Raw genomic sequence first — 18,389 nt, 5'->3', positions numbered from 1 at the left:
TATACGATTGATACAAGTGAATATTATTGGTTAAAACAGTTGTTTATATTATTAGGGTTGAAATATAAATTTGTAAGGTGAAATGTTAAAATTTATTTGTGGCCCTTTTTATGAATCTGTGATATTTAAATAATAAACTAGGATTAGATACCATATTATTTTAAATGTTAATTATATTTACCAGGGTACTATTAGTTAAGGTCTTTAAACCCAAAGAATTTGGCGGTATCTCATTCCATTCAGAGGAACCTACCCTATGATTGATAATACACGATTTACTCTACTTAATTTATTTGTTTGTATATCTCCGTTATCAGAGAATCTTTTTAGAGTTATAATTCTCAAGATTTATAATTATAAAATATTTCAGGTCAAGGTGCAGCTTATAGTTAAGAGGAGGTGGGTTACAATAGATTTTTGTTTATAACGGATTTGATAGTGAAATACTGTTAATGAAGGTGGATTTGATAGTAATTTAATTTATTTAATTTAACTGATATTGGCTCTGAGATGTGTACACATCGCCCGTCGCTCTCATTATTGATTATTCTATTTTATTTTAAAGTAGCTTCAATTTAGATGAGATAAGTCGTAACATAGTAGATGTACTGGAAAGTGTATCTAGGAAGAGTTTCAAGATATAACTTATTAGTAAAGTGTTTCATTTACACTGAAAATTTTTCTGTGCAAATCAGGATATCTTGATTATTTATTTTATTATATTTATTTTTTGTTTATTTAATTATTTAATATAAATAATTTTATTGTATTTTTGTCTTAGTATATTTTATAGAATTGATTTTTTAAATTATAGTTTATTGGTAATGTAAGTGTTTTATGAAATATTATTTTAAATTTTTTTAAGTAGATTTTATTTATTGTACCTTTTGTATCAGGGTTTATCAAAATTTTAGTATTTATTTTACTTGTCTCGATTTGGGTTGATTTATAAATAATTTATAGTTAATGTATCATAATTATTATTAAATTATTTATAGAAATGAGATGTTAATCGTTTCCCAAGATATCTAGTTTCTTAAGAAAAAATTTAATTTTTTAAAGTTATTTGTTTTTATTTAATTTTTTAAGTAAAAATATTAACTTATTTATTCTTTAAGGGATAAGCTTTGAAGTTAATAACCTATAATTTATTTTATAGAAATATAATAGTAAGCTTTAAACCAGCTATCTTTAAGATTACGTTTTAGTTCATTATTTTTTATTTTGATTTTATAAATATTTTAGGTTTTTTATTAAGATTATTAATTTAATTTTAAAATTTTTGTAATAATGATAGAATTAGTATATTTATTTGTATGAAATTTTTACCTTGTGAACTTATTATAAGGAACTAGGCAAAATTGATTTCCGCCTGTTTATCAAAAACATGTCCTCTTGTTTATATTTTCAGGTCTGGCCTGCTCACTGAGCGTATTTTTAAAGAGCCGCGGTATTTTGACCGTGCAAAGGTAGCATAATCATTAGTCTCTTAATTAGTGGCTGGAATGAATGGCTTGACGAGAAATCAACTGTCTCTTAATAAATTTTTGAATTTAACTTTTGAGTCAAAAGGCTTAAATTCTTCTTTAGGACGAGAAGACCCTATAGAGCTTGACATTTTACTTTTATATAGTTTTTTGTTTGTCTTTCTATATTTAATGATGATGTTATGTTGGGGTGACATGAAGAATAGATAAACTCTTCATTATTACATCATTTATTTATGTTTGTTATTTTGATCCATAATTTATGATCATAAGATTAAGTTACCTTAGGGATAACAGCGTAATTGTTTTTGAGAGCTCATATCGACAAAGCAGATTGCGACCTCGATGTTGGATTAAGAAAAATTTTGGGTGCAGGAGCCCAATGATTAGGTCAGTTCGACCTTTAAATTCTTACATGATCTGAGTTCAGACCGGCGTGAGCCAGGTCGGTTTCTATCCTAAGATTGTTAATCCATATTAGTACGAAAGGACCATATGGTTAAAATATTTTTTGTTATATTGTTTAATATTAATTTATTTACTATTTTGACAGATTAATGTGTTGAATTTAGAATTCATTTATGTAGATTTTTTCTACAAATAGTATTGATACTTTATGATTTATTTATATTTATTTTGAATTTTCTTTTATTGGTTATTTGTGTTTTAATTAGTGTTGCCTTTTTAACTTTATTAGAGCGTAAGGTTTTAGGTTATATTCAGATTCGAAAGGGTCCAAATAAGGTAGGTTTTGTTGGAATTCCTCAGCCATTTAGAGATGCTATTAAGTTAATTTGTAAGGAGCAGCCAATTCCTATTATATCTAATTACCTACTTTATTATTTTTCCCCTGTTTTTAATTTAATGATTTCTTTAGCCGTTTGAGTAATTTTTCCTTATTTAACTTATATGTGTTCTTTTTCTTATGGATTTTTATTTTTTTTATGTTGTACTAGATTAGGTGTTTATACTGTTATAATTGCTGGTTGATCTTCTAATTCAAATTATTCATTATTAGGTTCTCTTCGTTCTGTTGCTCAAACAATTTCTTATGAAGTTAGTTTAGCTTTAATTTTATTGTCTTTAATTATTTTAATTGGTAGTTTTAATATGTTTGATTTTATAAACTATCAGCTTTATTGTTGATTTATTATTATTTCTTTTCCTTTAGCTTTAGCTTGTTTTGCTTCTTGCTTAGCTGAAACTAATCGTACTCCTTTTGATTTTGCTGAAGGGGAAACTGAGTTAGTTTCAGGATTTAATATTCAGTATGGTGCGGGTGGTTTTACTTTAATTTTTTTAGCTGAATATACTAGAATTGTCTTCATAAGAATGTTATTGGCTTTAATTTTTTTGGGCGGTGATTTTTATTCTTTTATATTTTTTATTAAGCTTGCTATTATATCTTTTGGTTTTATTTGGGTTCGTGGAACATTACCACGGTTCCGTTATGATAAATTAATGTACTTAGCTTCAAAAAGTTTTTTACCTTTATTTTTGAATTTTTTTATTTTCTTTGTTGGTTTAAAGATTTTATTTATCTCATTTGTTTAGTGAAATTTTTTGAGAAAAGTTAATAGAAGAGTTAAACTTCTAATTTTATGTTTTCAAAACATATGCTTTTCCTAAGCTAATTAACTTTATTCCTTAATTAATTTATCTCATGCATTTGCGACATGGACATTAATTAAGAAATATGTGAAGTAAATAATTGTTAAGATTTGACCTGTTATAATATAAGGTTCTTCAACAGGTCGTTTACCAATTCACGTTAGTAAGCATACAACAACTACTATAATTCAGAATAAAATTTGATTAATAGGGTAAAATTGAATGCCTCGGAATGGTGTTTTATTATAAAATGGTAAAATTATTAAGATTCTAATTGATAAAAATAATGCAATAACACCTCCTAACTTATTAGGGATAGATCGTAGAATTGCATATGCAAATAGGAAATATCATTCTGGTTGAATGTGAACTGGTGTTACTAATGGGTTGGCAGGTACAAAGTTATCTGGATCTCCTAATAGGTAAGGATTAATTAAACATAGTATAATTAATAATGATGTTATTATTACAAATGTAATAGAATCCTTAAAGGTAAAGTATGGATGGAATGGAATTTTTTCAATATCTCCATTTAGTCCAAGAGGATTATTAGATCCTGTTTGGTAAAGAAAAAATAAATGAATTGCTGCTATAGCAGCAATAATAAATGGTAATACAAAATGGAATGTGAAGAATCGATTTAATGTTGCATTATCAACAGCGAATCCTCCTCATACTCATTGGACTAAATCTGTTCCTAAGTATGGGATTGCTGATAATAAATTAGTAATTACTGTTGCACCTCAAAAAGATATTTGGCCTCAGGGTAAGACATATCCTATAAATGCAGTTGCTATAACTAAAAATAAAATCACTGTACCAATTATTCAGGTATGTATATATATATAAGATCCATAGTAAATTCCCCGTCCTACATGTAAGTAAATACAAATAAAAAATATAGATGCTCCATTTGCGTGTAAGGTTCGGATAATTCAACCATTATTTACGTCTCGGCAGATGTGTACTACACTACTGAATGCTATTTCAATATTTGATGTATAATGTATAGCTAAAAATAGTCCAGTTACGATTTGAATTACCAAACATAACCCTAATAGGGATCCAAAATTTCATCAAAATGAAATATTTGTTGGGGCAGGTTAGTCAATTAAAGAGTTATTAATAATTTTAATTAAAGGATGTCTTAATCGTAAGGGTTTATTCATTAGTAATTATCTTATTTTACGAATAGGTCCCTGATTAATATTGGTGATTTTAACAACTGCTAGTAGTGCTAAAAATAAATAAATTATTATTATTATTGTAATAATGAATGTTGGTCTATTATATAATTTTTCTAAAGATATTGTTATTTCTTGATAATTGATTGAATTATCAATATTTATAGTTTCGGTGTTTTTGAAAAAGTCTATAAATATAGATATATCTAGAATAATTAATATTAATATGATAAATACTCACATTATTAATGTAATAATTATAGTGATTGATTTAGGCTGAAATATTTCGTTTGATGCAATTCTTGTAATGTAAATAAATAATACTAGTATACCACCAAGAAATGTTAAAAATAAAATATATGATAATCAATATCTTTCTATTATTGTTCCTGTTATTAATCCAACTAGGAAGGTTTGAAGGATAATAAAAAGCATTATTGATATTGGGTGTCTTAATTTAATAAAATTAATATTTATTACATTTGATAATGATATAATTATTATTTTGATCATTTCAGGGGTTAGTTTATTTAAAATACCGGTTTTGGGGACCGATGATGGAAGCTTTTCCACCTCTGAAGTTTTAAAAGTGGGGGCTGGACTTATTTCCGGTTTACAAGACCGGCGTTTTTTTTAAACTATTAAAACTAATGTTTATATTCTCTATTTTTACTTCTTTATTGATTTATTTTGCTGGTGTTTATGTTTTTTCTTCTAAACGTAAACATTTATTAATGGTTCTTTTGAGATTAGAATATATTGTTCTTTCTTTATTTATGTTAGTTATTGTTTTTCTTATTGAGTTTGATTATGATTATTTTTTTCCTGTTATTTTTTTAGTTTTTTCTGTTTGTGAGGGTGCTTTAGGTCTTTCTATTTTAGTTTCAATAATTCGTTCTCATGGTAATGATTTTTTTAATTCTTTTGGTTTATCTTTATGTTAAAGTATTTATTTATAACTATTTTTTTGATCCCTCTTTGTTTATTAAATAATTGTTGATGGTTGGTTCATTCTTTAATGTTTCTGTCGGGTTTTGTTTTTATAATTTGTGTTTATTCATATGCTGATTTGAATATAATTAGATATTATTTTGGTATTGATTATTTTTCTTTTAGTTTAATTTTACTTAGTTTTTGGATTTGTTCTTTAATAATCACTGCTAGAGGTTCAGTTTATTTAAGTTCATATCATTCTAATTTTTTTGTTTTTATGGTTTTGATTTTAATAATTATGCTTTATTGTTCATTTGCTAGATTAAGTCTTCTTTCTTTTTATATTTTTTTTGAGGCTAGATTAGTTCCTACTTTACTTTTAATTTTGGGTTGGGGTTATCAACCTGAGCGTTTGCAGGCTGGTGTTTATTTAATTTTTTATACTTTGGTTGCTAGATTACCTTTATTATTAGTTTTATTTAAGGTTTATGATTTTTCTAATACTTTATATTTTCCTTTATTGGTTGATTTTGGTTCTTATTATTTTATGTTTTATGTATTTATAATTTTGGCTTTTTTAGTTAAGATACCTATGTTTTTGGTTCATTTATGACTTCCTAAGGCTCATGTAGAGGCCCCTATTTCAGGTAGAATAATTCTTGCTGGTGTTTTATTAAAGTTAGGTGGTTATGGTATTTTTCGTGTTATAAAGGTTAATTCTTATTTGGGTTTAAAGTTTAATTATTTTTGATTGTCTTTAGGTTTATCTGGGGGTGTTATTGTAAGATTTATTTGTTTTCGTCAGGTTGATTTAAAGTCTTTAATTGCATATTCTTCTGTTGCTCATATAAGAATGGTTATTGGTGGATTGATGACTATGAATTGATGAGGTTGTGTAGGTTCTCTTTCTCTAATGGTTGGTCATGGTTTATGTTCTTCTGGTTTATTTTGTTTATCTAATATTATTTATGAACGTTTAGGTAGACGAAGATTATTAATTAACAAGGGTATAATTAATTTGATACCAAGAATGGCTTTATGATGATTTCTTTTAAGATCATCAAATATGGCTGCTCCTCCTTCTTTAAATTTGGTAGGTGAAATTAGATTATTAAATAGAATTATATCTTGATCTTCTTTTAGATTCTTTGCTTTGATTTTTTTATCCTTTTTTAGAGCTGTTTATACTTTGTATATATATTCTTATTCTCAGCATGGGAATTATTATTCTGGTGTTTATACTTGTTCTCTTGGTTATTTTCGTGAATATCATCTTTTACTTTTACATTGATTGCCTTTAAATATTCTCTGTTTAAAGGGTGAATATTTCTTTGTTTAGTTTGCTTAAGTATTTTAATTAAAAATATTGTTTTGTGGAATCAATGATATGAAGTTTTTCATCTTAGGCCGTGAATTTATTTTCTATTTGTTCTTTGAGTTTTTTTTCTTTGTTTATTTCGAGAACTATAATTTTTATTTTAGGTATTTATTATTTAATAATTGATTATAGAGTTTTTGTTGAGTGAGAGCTTTTCAATTTAAATGGTTCTATAGTTGTTATAACTTTAATTTTGGATTGAATATCTCTTATTTTTATATCTTTTGTTATATATATTTCTTCTTTGGTTATTTATTATAGAGAGGATTATATATCTGGTGAAAAGAATATAAATCGTTTTATTATTATTGTTTTAATATTTATTCTTTCTATAGGTTTTTTAATTATTAGTCCTAATTTAATTAGAATTTTATTAGGTTGAGATGGTTTAGGTTTAGTTTCTTATTGTTTAGTTATTTATTATCAAAATGTAAAATCTTATAGTGCTGGTATATTAACTGCACTTTCTAATCGTATTGGTGATGTTGCTATTTTAATTTCTATTGCATGAATGTTAAATTTTGGTGGTTGAAATTATATTTATTATTATGATTTTATTTCTAATTCTTTTGTAATAAAGCTCATTACTATATTAATTGTTTTAGCAGCTATAACTAAGAGAGCTCAGATTCCTTTCTCTTCATGACTTCCTGCTGCTATAGCAGCTCCTACTCCTGTTTCTGCTTTAGTTCATTCTTCTACTCTTGTTACTGCTGGTGTTTATTTATTAATTCGTTTTAGACCAATATTGGATACTTATAATTGTGGTTGATTTTTACTTTTAATTGGTTGTATAACTATATTTATGGCTGGATTGGGCGCTAATTTTGAGTTTGATTTAAAGAAGATTATTGCTCTTTCTACTTTAAGACAACTTGGTTTAATAATAAGAATTTTGGCTATAGGTTATCCAAAGCTTGCATTTTTTCATTTATTGGCTCATGCTTTATTTAAGGCATTATTATTTATATGTGCAGGTTCAATAATTCATAATTTGAAGGATTCTCAGGATATTCGTTTTACAGGATCAATTGTTAATTTCATACCTTTAACTTCAGTTTGTTTTAATGTTTCTAGTTTATCTTTGTGTGGAATACCTTTTTTAGCGGGATTTTATTCAAAGGATTTAATTCTTGAGATGGTTTGTTTAAGATGAATTAATTGTTTAATTTTTTTCTTTATTTTTTTTCTACTGGTTTAACTGCTTCTTATTCTTTTCGTTTGTTTTATTATTCAATATCTGGTGATAATAATTTTTATTCTAGATTTTCTTTTGATGATAAGGGTTATTATATTTCATTTGGAATAATTGGTATATTTTTTGTTGCTGTTTTTGGTGGTAGTCTTTTATCTTGATTAATTTTTCCTATTCCTCATGTGATTGCTTTACCTTATTATTTAAAGTTATTAACTATTACAGTTGTTATTTTAGGTGCTTATTTAGGTTATCTTATTTCTAATTTTGATTTTTCTCATAATTTATTTTCTTTAAGTATACTTTCTTTTGTTAGATTTGCTGGTTCTATATGATTTTGTACCTTTTCTTTCAACTAAGTTTATTAGATATATTCCTTTAAAAAGAGGTTATTATTCATCTAAGTCATTTGATTATGGTTGAGGTGAATTACTTGGTGGTCAAGGTTTATATAGATTATTTATTTATTTAATTGGTTATATTCAAGGTTGATATGATTCTAATTTCAAGATTTATCTTTTAACTTTTATTTTTTGAATATTTATTTTGGTAATATTGTTTTTCGTTTACTTAAATAGCTTATAATTAGAGCATGACACTGAAGATGTTAAGGAAGTATTTTTACTTTTAAGTATTTATAAATATAGATATATTATTTTTACAGTGAAAATGTAATGTTTTATTTAAACTATATAAATTTTAGAAATGTTAACGGAGTTTAACCGCTAATATAAAAAGTTAGCAGCTTTCATATTGGCTTTACATTTCCTTAATTGGAACTATTATAGTTCAATTATATTATTAACAGTAATACGCATCTTTTTGGCTTCAATTAATAAGAATAAGGGTAGTACATACCAATCTTCCAGGTCGAAACTGACTGCAATATTTCGCTTCTTATTCTATTTAAGGTTGATTGATAATATCAATACTTTTTGAATGCAACCCAAATGTTATATTTAACTACGACCCTTTATTCTGCTCATTGTAATGCTCCTTGGTTTCATTCATGGTATAGTCCTCCTAATAGAACTAGAATAAAAAATATTGTTGATACTGTTCAGATTATAATGTCTGAAGTTTTAAAAATAATTACAATTGGTAGAATTAGTGCAATTTCTACATCAAAAATTAAAAAGATTACTGCGATTAGGAAGAATCGTATTGAGAATGGTATTCGTGCTGATCTTTTTGGATCAAACCCACATTCAAATGGTGATCTTTTTTCTCGATCATTAATTAATTTTTTTGATAGTGTTGTTGCCAGGATTATAACAATTATTGGAATAATAAATCTAATGAAAACTCTTGTTGATAGAATTAGAATTGTTTTTCTTGATTTATATCAAGCTTTCTGATTGGAAGTCAAATGTACTATTTATACTAGAAAAACAATTATCTACCTCATCAATAAATAGAGATATATAAGAATAATCATACTACGTCTACGAAGTGTCAGTATCATGCTGCTGCTTCAAATCCAAAGTGATGTCTTGGTGAAAATTGATTTATTGAGTGTCGAAGTAGACATGTTGATAAAAAGATTGTTCCAATAATTACGTGTAAACCATGGAATCCTGTTGCAACAAAGAATGTTGATCCATAAACTGCATCTGCAATGGTAAAAGGTGCTTCTCAATATTCATATGCTTGAAGTATTGTAAAGTATAGTCCTAATAAAACTGTGAAGAATAATCCTTGTAGTGCTTGAGTATGATTAGATTCCATTAAACTATGATGTGCTCATGTTACTGTTACTCCTGATGCTAAAAGAATAGCTGTATTAAGTAATGGAATTTGTATAGGGTTAAAGGGTTGAATTCCTATTGGAGGTCATAGTATTCCTAGTTCAATTGTTGGTGCTAATCTTCTTCTAAAGAATGCTCAAAAAAAAGAAACGAAAAATAATACCTCTGATGCAATAAATAAAATTATTCCTCATCGTAATCCAATTGATACAAATCCTGTATGTAATCCTTGATATGTTCCTTCTCGTACTACATCTCGTCATCATTGAATTATAGTTAGTAGGGTAATTCCAAATCCAATTATGAATAAGTTAATATTAAATAGGTGGAATCATTTTGCTAGTCCTGATACTAGGACTATTGCTCCAATTGCTCCTGTTAATGGTCAAGGTCTATAGTCTACTAAGTGGAATGGGTGGTTTGAGTGAGTTGTTAACATAGGTTTAATATACTTCTCTAGAATATAGAGTTCTTAGAATTGAGAAAACATAGGCTTGAATTATTGCTACTGCTGATTCTAGAATTAATAGAAGTATTTGTCCAATAATTAGTAATGAGATTAAGTTTATTGCTATAGATGGTCCTGTGTTTCCTAATAAGGTTAATAATAAGTGTCCTGCAATTATATTTGCTGCCACCCGTACTGCTAATGTACCTGGTCGAATAACATTACTAATTGTTTCAATTAGTACTATAAATGATAATAATGCAGGCGGTGTACCTTGTGGTACAAGGTGTGTAAATATATGATTAGTATGGTTAATTCATCCAAATAATATAAATCTTAGCCATATAGGTAGGGCAATTGCAAATGTTAATGCTAAATGTCTTGTTCTAGTAAAAATATAAGGGAATAATCCTATGAAATTGTTAAATAATATTATAATAAAAATTGAGATGAAAATGAATGTTGTTCCATTAAATGATTTTGGTCCAAGAAGTGTTTTAAATTCATTATGTAAGGTTAAATTTAGTTTATTTCAGATAATGTTAATTCGTGATGGTGTAAGTCAAAATAGTGATGGGATTAATAATAGTCCTAGAAATGTTCTAGTTCAATTTAATGATAAATTAAAGATGTTAGTTGATGGGTCAAATGTTGAGAATAGATTTGTTATCATTTTCAATTTAAGTTTTTTATTTCAATTGTTCCTTTTTCTGCTCTTTTAATAAGGTTAGGTTTAAATGAGAAGAAGTTTATTTGATTAAACAAAATTAATGTAGCTGAAAATATAATGAATAGTGAGAATCATATAAGAGGGGATATTTGAGGGATTTGGATATAATTTCCCCATCAGAAGTAGTCGTTAATTTACTATTATTTGGTTTAAGAGACCATTACTTACTTTCAGTCATCTGATGAATTTCAAGGTGTACTAATTTTTTTTAGTTACTTTAGATTGACACTCTAATGTTATTTATTTTAACTAACTCCTTAAATTATCTTAGATAATCACTTAATAAATAAATTTACTGAAGTTCTTTCAATTACAATTGGTATAAATATGTGGTTTGCTCCACAGATTTCTGAGCATTGTCCAAAGAATAATCCAGGTCGATTTATTGTGAATGTTCCTTGATTTAACCGACCTGGCGTTGCATCAATTTTAACCCCTAATGCAGGAACTGCTCATGAGTGTAGAACATCTGATGCTCTTGTTAATACTCGTACTTCTGTATTTATTGGTAGGATTGTTCGGTTATCTACATCTAGTAGTCGGAATCCATCATTTTCTAGGTCTTGTTCTGGTGTTATATAAGTGTCAAATTCTACGTCTATGAAGTCTGAATATTCATATCTTCAATATCATTGTCGTCCAATGGTTTTAATTGTAATTATTGCATCTACTGAATCATCAAGTAAATATAATAGTTGTAATGATGGAAGGGCAATAAAAATTAATGTAATTGCTGGTAAAGCTGTTCAGATTGTTGCAATTAAATGTCCATGAAGTATATTACGGTTAGTATAGGCAATAAATAATATATAACTTAGGGCATAACCTACAATTACTGTAATTAATAATAATACGACCATAGTATGATCATGAAAGAATGATAATTGCTCCATTAATGGTGAAGCTCCATCTTGAAGAGATAAATTTGATCATGTTGCCATTAATAAATATTTTCTAATAAAAGGTCAAACCTTTATTTGTAGAGCTTAAATCTACTGCACTAATCTGCCATATTAGAATCTAGAGATTAATGGTAATTCTGAGTAACTATGTTCTGCAGGAGGGTTATTTTGTAGTCATTCTGTTGATCTTCTTATGTTAGCTCTAAATATAATTGCTCGGTTTGTAATCATTCTTTCTCATATAATTACAATGAATATAATGATTCCTACAATAGAAATTGTAGACCCAATTCTTCATACTACGTTTCATGATGTATATGCGTCTGGGTAGTCAGAGTATCGTCGAGGTATTCCTGCTAATCCTAGGAAGTGTTGAGGAAAGAATGTTAAATTTACTCCAATGAATATAATTGTAAATTGGATTTTTAATCATGTATTATTTATAGTTAATCCTGTAAATAGTGGATATCATTGAATGACACCTCCTATAATTGCAAATACTGCTCCTATAGATAATACATAATGAAAGTGGGCTACTACATAATATGTATCATGTAATACAATATCAAGTGATGAATTTGCTAATACTAATCCTGTTAATCCACCAATTGTAAATAGGAAAATAAATCCTAGAGCTCATAATAATGGTGGATTGAACTTGAATTTAGTTCCATATAATGTAGCTAATCATCTAAATACCTTAATTCCTGTAGGTACAGCAATAATTATTGTTGCTGATGTAAAATATGCTCGTGTGTCAACATCCATTCCTACTGTAAATATATGATGTGCTCATACAATAAATCCTATTAGTCCAATTGATAGTATAGCATAAATTATACCTAATGTTCCAAATGATTCAATTTTTCCTCTTTCTTGACATACAATATGTGAAATAATTCCGAACCCCGGTAGAATTAAAATATAAACTTCTGGGTGTCCAAAGAATCAAAATAGATGTTGATATAGAATTGGGTCACCCCCTCCTGTAGGGTCAAAGAATGATGTATTTAAATTTCGATCTGTTAATAATATAGTAATAGCTCCTGCTAAAACTGGAAGTGAAAGAAGGAGAAGTAATGCTGTAATAGCTACAGATCATACAAATAAAGGTGTTTGATCTAAAGTTATACTTTCAGATCGTATATTAATTGCTGTTGTAATGAAATTCACTGCACCAAGAATAGATGATACACCTGCTAAGTGCAGTGAAAAAATAGCTAGATCTACAGATGCACCCCCGTGTGCAATAGCTCCTGCTAGAGGAGGGTAAACTGTTCATCCTATACCAGCACCATTATCTACTATAGAAGATGTAAGAAGAAGGGTTAGTGAAGGTGGTAGTAATCAAAAACTTATATTATTTATTCGTGGAAATGCTATATCTGGTGCACCAATTATTAGTGGAACAAGTCAATTACCAAATCCACCAATTATAATAGGTATTACTATAAAGAAAATTATTACGAATGCATGAGCTGTAATAATAACATTATAAATCTGGTCATCCCCAATTAGAGATCCGGGTTGGCCAAGTTCAGCACGAATAAGTATTCTTATTGATGTTCCTACTATTCCTGCTCATGCTCCAAATATGAAGTATAAAGTACCAATGTCCTTATGGTTTGTTGAGAATAATCATTTTTGCGGTAAGATGGCTGAATTTTAGGTGGTAGATTGTAAATCTACTTATGAGATGTTTTCTCTCTTATCATATTAAGGTCTTATATTCAATTATGATTCTAGACTGCAATTCTAGAGGTGTAAAATTTTACTAAGGCCTAAAAGATTATTCTTTTAATTATAACTTTGAAGGTTATTAGTTTGATTAACTTAAGTCCTTAGGTTGATGTTGAAATCAATCCTATTGTTGAAATTATTACTGTTATAGGAAGAATGATTCTTGATTCTTGGGACTTTATCTTTATAGATCACGAATTTTCTGTGTATGATATAATTAGAGCTGAGAATCTAATACGTATATAGTAGTAGAGTGTAATTGTAGTTAATACAACTATAATAGTTATAATAGTTGTTATATTGTTTTCTATTAATGATTGTATTACAATTCATTTTGGTAAGAATCCAAGGAATGGTGGTAGTCCACCTAAAGATAATAAAGATAAGAATATTATGAATTTAATTTCGGTTTTTATATTTCTGGCTGAATAAATTTGATTTATGAAAAATAAATTTATTTGCTAAAATAATAAAACTATAATTAATCTTAATAGTGAGTAAATAATGAAGTATAGTTCTCAGATGTTTTCTCTGACTGTTAATGATCTAATTATTCAACCTAGATGTCTGATTGATGAATATGCTAAAAGTTGTCGTAAGGATGTTTGATTTAAACCTCCTATTGCCCCAATAATAATTCTTAAGATAATAATTGTTCAAATAAAAGTTCTTAATTGAATTAGATAAGACCATTATTGGGGCGATTTTTTGTCATGTTATTAATGTTAAACAATTATTTCATCTTGATGCTCCCATAACTTCTGGAAATCAGAAATGGAAAGGTGCAGCTCCAATCTTTAATAATAGTCTAGATCTAATTATTATTGATGGGATAAATTCTGTTTCCCATCCCATGGGATATTTTATTTGAATCAGCAAAATTGAAAATAATAATATTGTCGATGCTATTGCTTGGACAATAAAATATTTAATTGATGATTCATTTATTATTATATTTTTATTTCTTGTTAGGAGCGGAATAAATGAAAGTAAGTTGATCTCAAGTCCTATTCAAACCCCAAATCAGGAATTTGATGAAATGGACAGGATCGTTCCTATCATTAATGTTGATAGGAAGAGAAGTTTTGTAGAGTTGTTGGTCATTAAAAAGGAGAGGATTGATACCCCTATAAATGGGGTATGAACCCATTAGCTTGTTTAGCTTACCTTTATACATTAAGGTGTATGATGCACGTTAGTTTTTGATACTAAAGGAGGTAGTTTAATTCTATCTTATGTAATTTTAATGAGGGTAATTTTATTTACTTTATTTACCCTATCAAGGTAACCCTTTAATCAGGCACTTCATTTATTTAATATATAAATCGAAAGTTTTTTTTTGAAAATCTTTTATGTATTATTTTGTTTAATTAGGATTAATTTATCCTGCTCATTTTATTTTTTTAAATATATATATATAATAAATAATTTATATTAATATATTACATTTAATTGAAATTAAAGTATTATAAGTTCATCTTACCATTATCAATTGATTATTTTAATGCAATTATTTACCTAGGATTATAGCTACTTATGTTTTTAGCTTAAAATAGGTTATTATAATATAATATATATAATAATATGTAATTTATTATTTAATATTATTATAATTGGATATAATAAATAAAATTATTAATTTAAATATAAAATATTAAAATTAATATAAAAAATATATTAATTATAATAATATAATTATGTAAATTATCTATAATTAGATAATTTAACTAATATATATGAAAGTTAACTTAATATAAAAAAAGAATTCATATTAATTTCATATTATATTAAATTACATAATTGTATAAAATATATTTATTATATTATTTAATCTTTCTTTATTTATTAGTGAAAAGAAAGATTAAATAAGAAAGAATATAATACATTTATTGCTATACATGTTCCATATTAATCTTTAATTATATATAATAGAGAAGTTGTTGTGGTCATACATAGTGGCGTTTCTTTTTTTTTGTTAATGTTTGTGGTTTTTTTCTTTTTTTTTCTTTAAATATTTGAATCTTTTATTTTTTCCTGAATTAATAGATTTAAAATTTTCTTATTTTTTATTTTTAAAAGTTTTATTCTTGCTTGTTTATTCACTTTTTCTTTGTATTATATGTAAGTTTTGTTAGACTAAATGTTCTTTTTGCAGTAATTTGATTTAATTATCAAGTGATTTTGGATTTAACAATTGATTTAGTATCGGAATAATTCGTGCCAGCAGCCGCGGTTATACGATTGATACAAGTGAATATTATTGGTTAAAACAGTTGTTTATATTATTAGGGTTGAAATATAAATTTGTAAGGTGAAATGTTAAATTTTATTTGTGGCCCTTTTTATGAATCTGTGAAATTTAAATAATAAACTAGGATTAGATACCCTATTATTTTAAATGTTAATTATATTTACCAGGGTACTATTAGTTAAGGTCTTTAAACCCAAAGAATTTGGCGGTATCTCATTCCATTCAGAGGAACCTACCCCATGATTGATAATACACGATTTACTCTACTTAATTTATTTGTTTGTATATCTCCGTTATCAGAGAATCTTTTTAGAGTTATAATTCTCAAGATTTATAATTATAAAATATTTCAGGTCAAGGTGCAGCTTATAGTTAAGAGGAGGTGGGTTACAATAGATTTTTGTTTATAACGGATTTGATAGTGAAATACTGTTAATGAAGATGGATTTGATAGTAATTTAATTTATTTAATTTAACTGATATTGGCTCTGAGATGTGTACACATCGCCCGTCGCTCTCATTATTGATTATTCTATTTTATTTTAAAGTAGCTTCAATTTAGATGAGATAAGTCGTAACATAGTAGATGTACTGGAAAGTGTATCTAGGAAGAGTTTCAAGATATAACTTATTAGTAAAGTGTTTCATTTACACTGAAAATTTTTCTGTGCAAATCAGGATATCTTGATTATTTATTTTATTATATTTATTTTTTGTTTATTTAATTATTTAATATAAATAATTTTATTGTATTTTTGTCTTAGTATATTTTATAGAATTGATTTTTTAAATTATAGTTTATTGGTAATGTAAGTGTTTTATGAAATATATAATTTTAAATTTTTTTAAGTAGATTTTATTTATTGTACCTTTTGTATCAGGGTTTATCAAAATTTTAGTATTTATTTTACTTGTCTCGATTTGGGTTGATTTATAAATAATTTATAGTTAATGTATCATAATTATTATTAAATTATTTATAGAAATGAGATGTTAATCGTTTCCCAAGATATCTAGTTTCTTAAGAAAAAATTTAATTTTTTAAAGTTATTTGTTTTTATTTAATTTTTTAAGTAAAAATATTAACTGATTTATTCTTTAAGGGATAAGCTTTGAAGTTAATAACCTATAATTTATTTTATAAAAATATAATAGTAAGCTTTAAACCAGCTATCTTTAAGATTACGTTTTAGTTCATTATTTTTTATTTTGATTTTATAAATATTTTAGGTTTTTTATTAAGATTAGTAATTTAATTTTATAATTTTTGTAATAATGATAGAATTAGTATATTTATTTGTATGAAATTTTTACCTTGTGAACTTATTATAAGGAACTAGGCAAAATTGATTTCCGCCTGTTTATCAAAAACATGTCCTCTTGTTTATATTTTGAGGTCTGGCCTGCTCACTGAGCGTATTTTTAAAGAGCCGCGGTATTTTGACCGTGCAAAGGTAGCATAATCATTAGTCTCTTAATTAGTGGCTGGAATGAATGGCTTGACGAGAAATCAACTGTCTCTTAATAAATTTTTGAATTTAACTTTTGAGTCAAAAGGCTTAAATTCTTCTTTAGGACGAGAAGACCCTATAGAGCTTGACATCTTATTTTTATATAGTTTTTTGTTTGTCTTTCTATATTTAATGATGATGTTTTGTTGGGGTGACATGAAGAATAGATAAACTCTTCATTATTATATCATTTATTTATGTTTGTTATTTTGATCCATAATTTATGATCATAAGATTAAGTTACCTTAGGGATAACAGCGTAATTGTTTTTGAGAGCTCATATCGACAAAGCAGATTGCGACCTCGATGTTGGATTAAGAAAAATTTTGGGTGCAGGAGCCCAATGATTAGGTCTGTTCGACCTTTAAATTCTTACATGATCTGAGTTCAGACCGGCGTGAGCCAGGTCGGTTTCTATCCTAAGATTGTTAATCCATATTAGTACGAAAGGACCATATGGTTAAAATATTTTTTGTTATATTGATTAATATTAATTTATTTACAATTTTGACAGATTAATGTGTTGAATTTAGAATTCATTTATGTAGATTTTTTCTACAAATAGTATTGACACTTTATGATTTATTTATATTTATTTTGAATTTTCTTTTATTGGTTATTTGTGTTTTAATTAGTGTTGCCTTTTTAACTTTATTAGAGCGTAAGGTTTTAGGTTATATTCAGATTCGAAAGGGTCCAGATAAGGTAGGTTTTGTTGGAATTCCTCAGCCATTTAGAGATGCTATTAAGTTAATTTGTAAGGAGCAGCCAATTCCTATTATATCTAATTACCTACTTTATTATTTTTCCCCTGTTTTTAATTTAATGATTTCTTTAGCCGTTTGAGTAATTTTTCCTTATTTAACTTATATGTGTTCTTTTTCTTATGGATTTTTATTTTTTTATGTTGTACTAGATTAGGTGTTTATACTGTTATAATTGCTGGTTGATCTTCTAATTCAAATTATTCATTATTAGGTTCTCTTCGTTCTGTTGCTCAAACAATTTCTTATGAAGTTAGTTTAGCTTTAATTTTATTGTCTTTAATTATTTTAATTGGTAGTTTTAATATGTTTGATTTTATAAACTATCAGCTTTATTGTTGATTTATTATTATTTCTTTTCCTTTAGCTTTAGCTTGTTTTGCTTTTTGCTTAGCTGAAACTAATCGTACTCCTTTTGATTTTGCTGAAGGGGAATCTGAGTTAGTTTCAGGATTTAATATTAAGTATGGTGCGGGTGGTTTTACTTTAATTTTTTTAGCTGAATAT

At 26.5% G+C, this 18,389-nt stretch overlaps 2 long non-coding RNA genes across 2 annotated transcripts in view; one reads left to right on the top strand and one right to left on the bottom strand.

Annotated features, from left to right (window-relative positions):
- Window positions 1–2,028, top strand: part of LOC126313189 (uncharacterized) — a 125,844-nt gene extending 123,816 nt beyond the window's left edge. Inside the window, exon 2 of the long non-coding RNA XR_007555061.1 lies at window positions 1,412–2,028. This is a non-coding gene — a long non-coding RNA (uncharacterized LOC126313189). The remainder of the gene's footprint in view (window positions 1–1,411) is intronic.
- Window positions 1,023–17,617, bottom strand: LOC126313196 (uncharacterized). Its single transcript, XR_007555068.1, has 2 exons — window positions 16,734–17,617; window positions 1,023–1,141 (listed from the first exon to the last, which is right to left on the bottom strand). It is a non-coding gene; the product is annotated as an uncharacterized LOC126313196 (long non-coding RNA).
- Window positions 17,618–18,389: the final 772 nt, after the last annotated feature.

This window comes from Schistocerca gregaria, unplaced genomic scaffold, assembly GCF_023897955.1.
Source record: "Schistocerca gregaria isolate iqSchGreg1 unplaced genomic scaffold, iqSchGreg1.2 ptg000470l, whole genome shotgun sequence".
NCBI lineage: Eukaryota > Metazoa > Arthropoda > Insecta > Orthoptera > Acrididae > Schistocerca > Schistocerca gregaria.
This window is presented reverse-complemented; position numbering and strand designations above follow the sequence as displayed.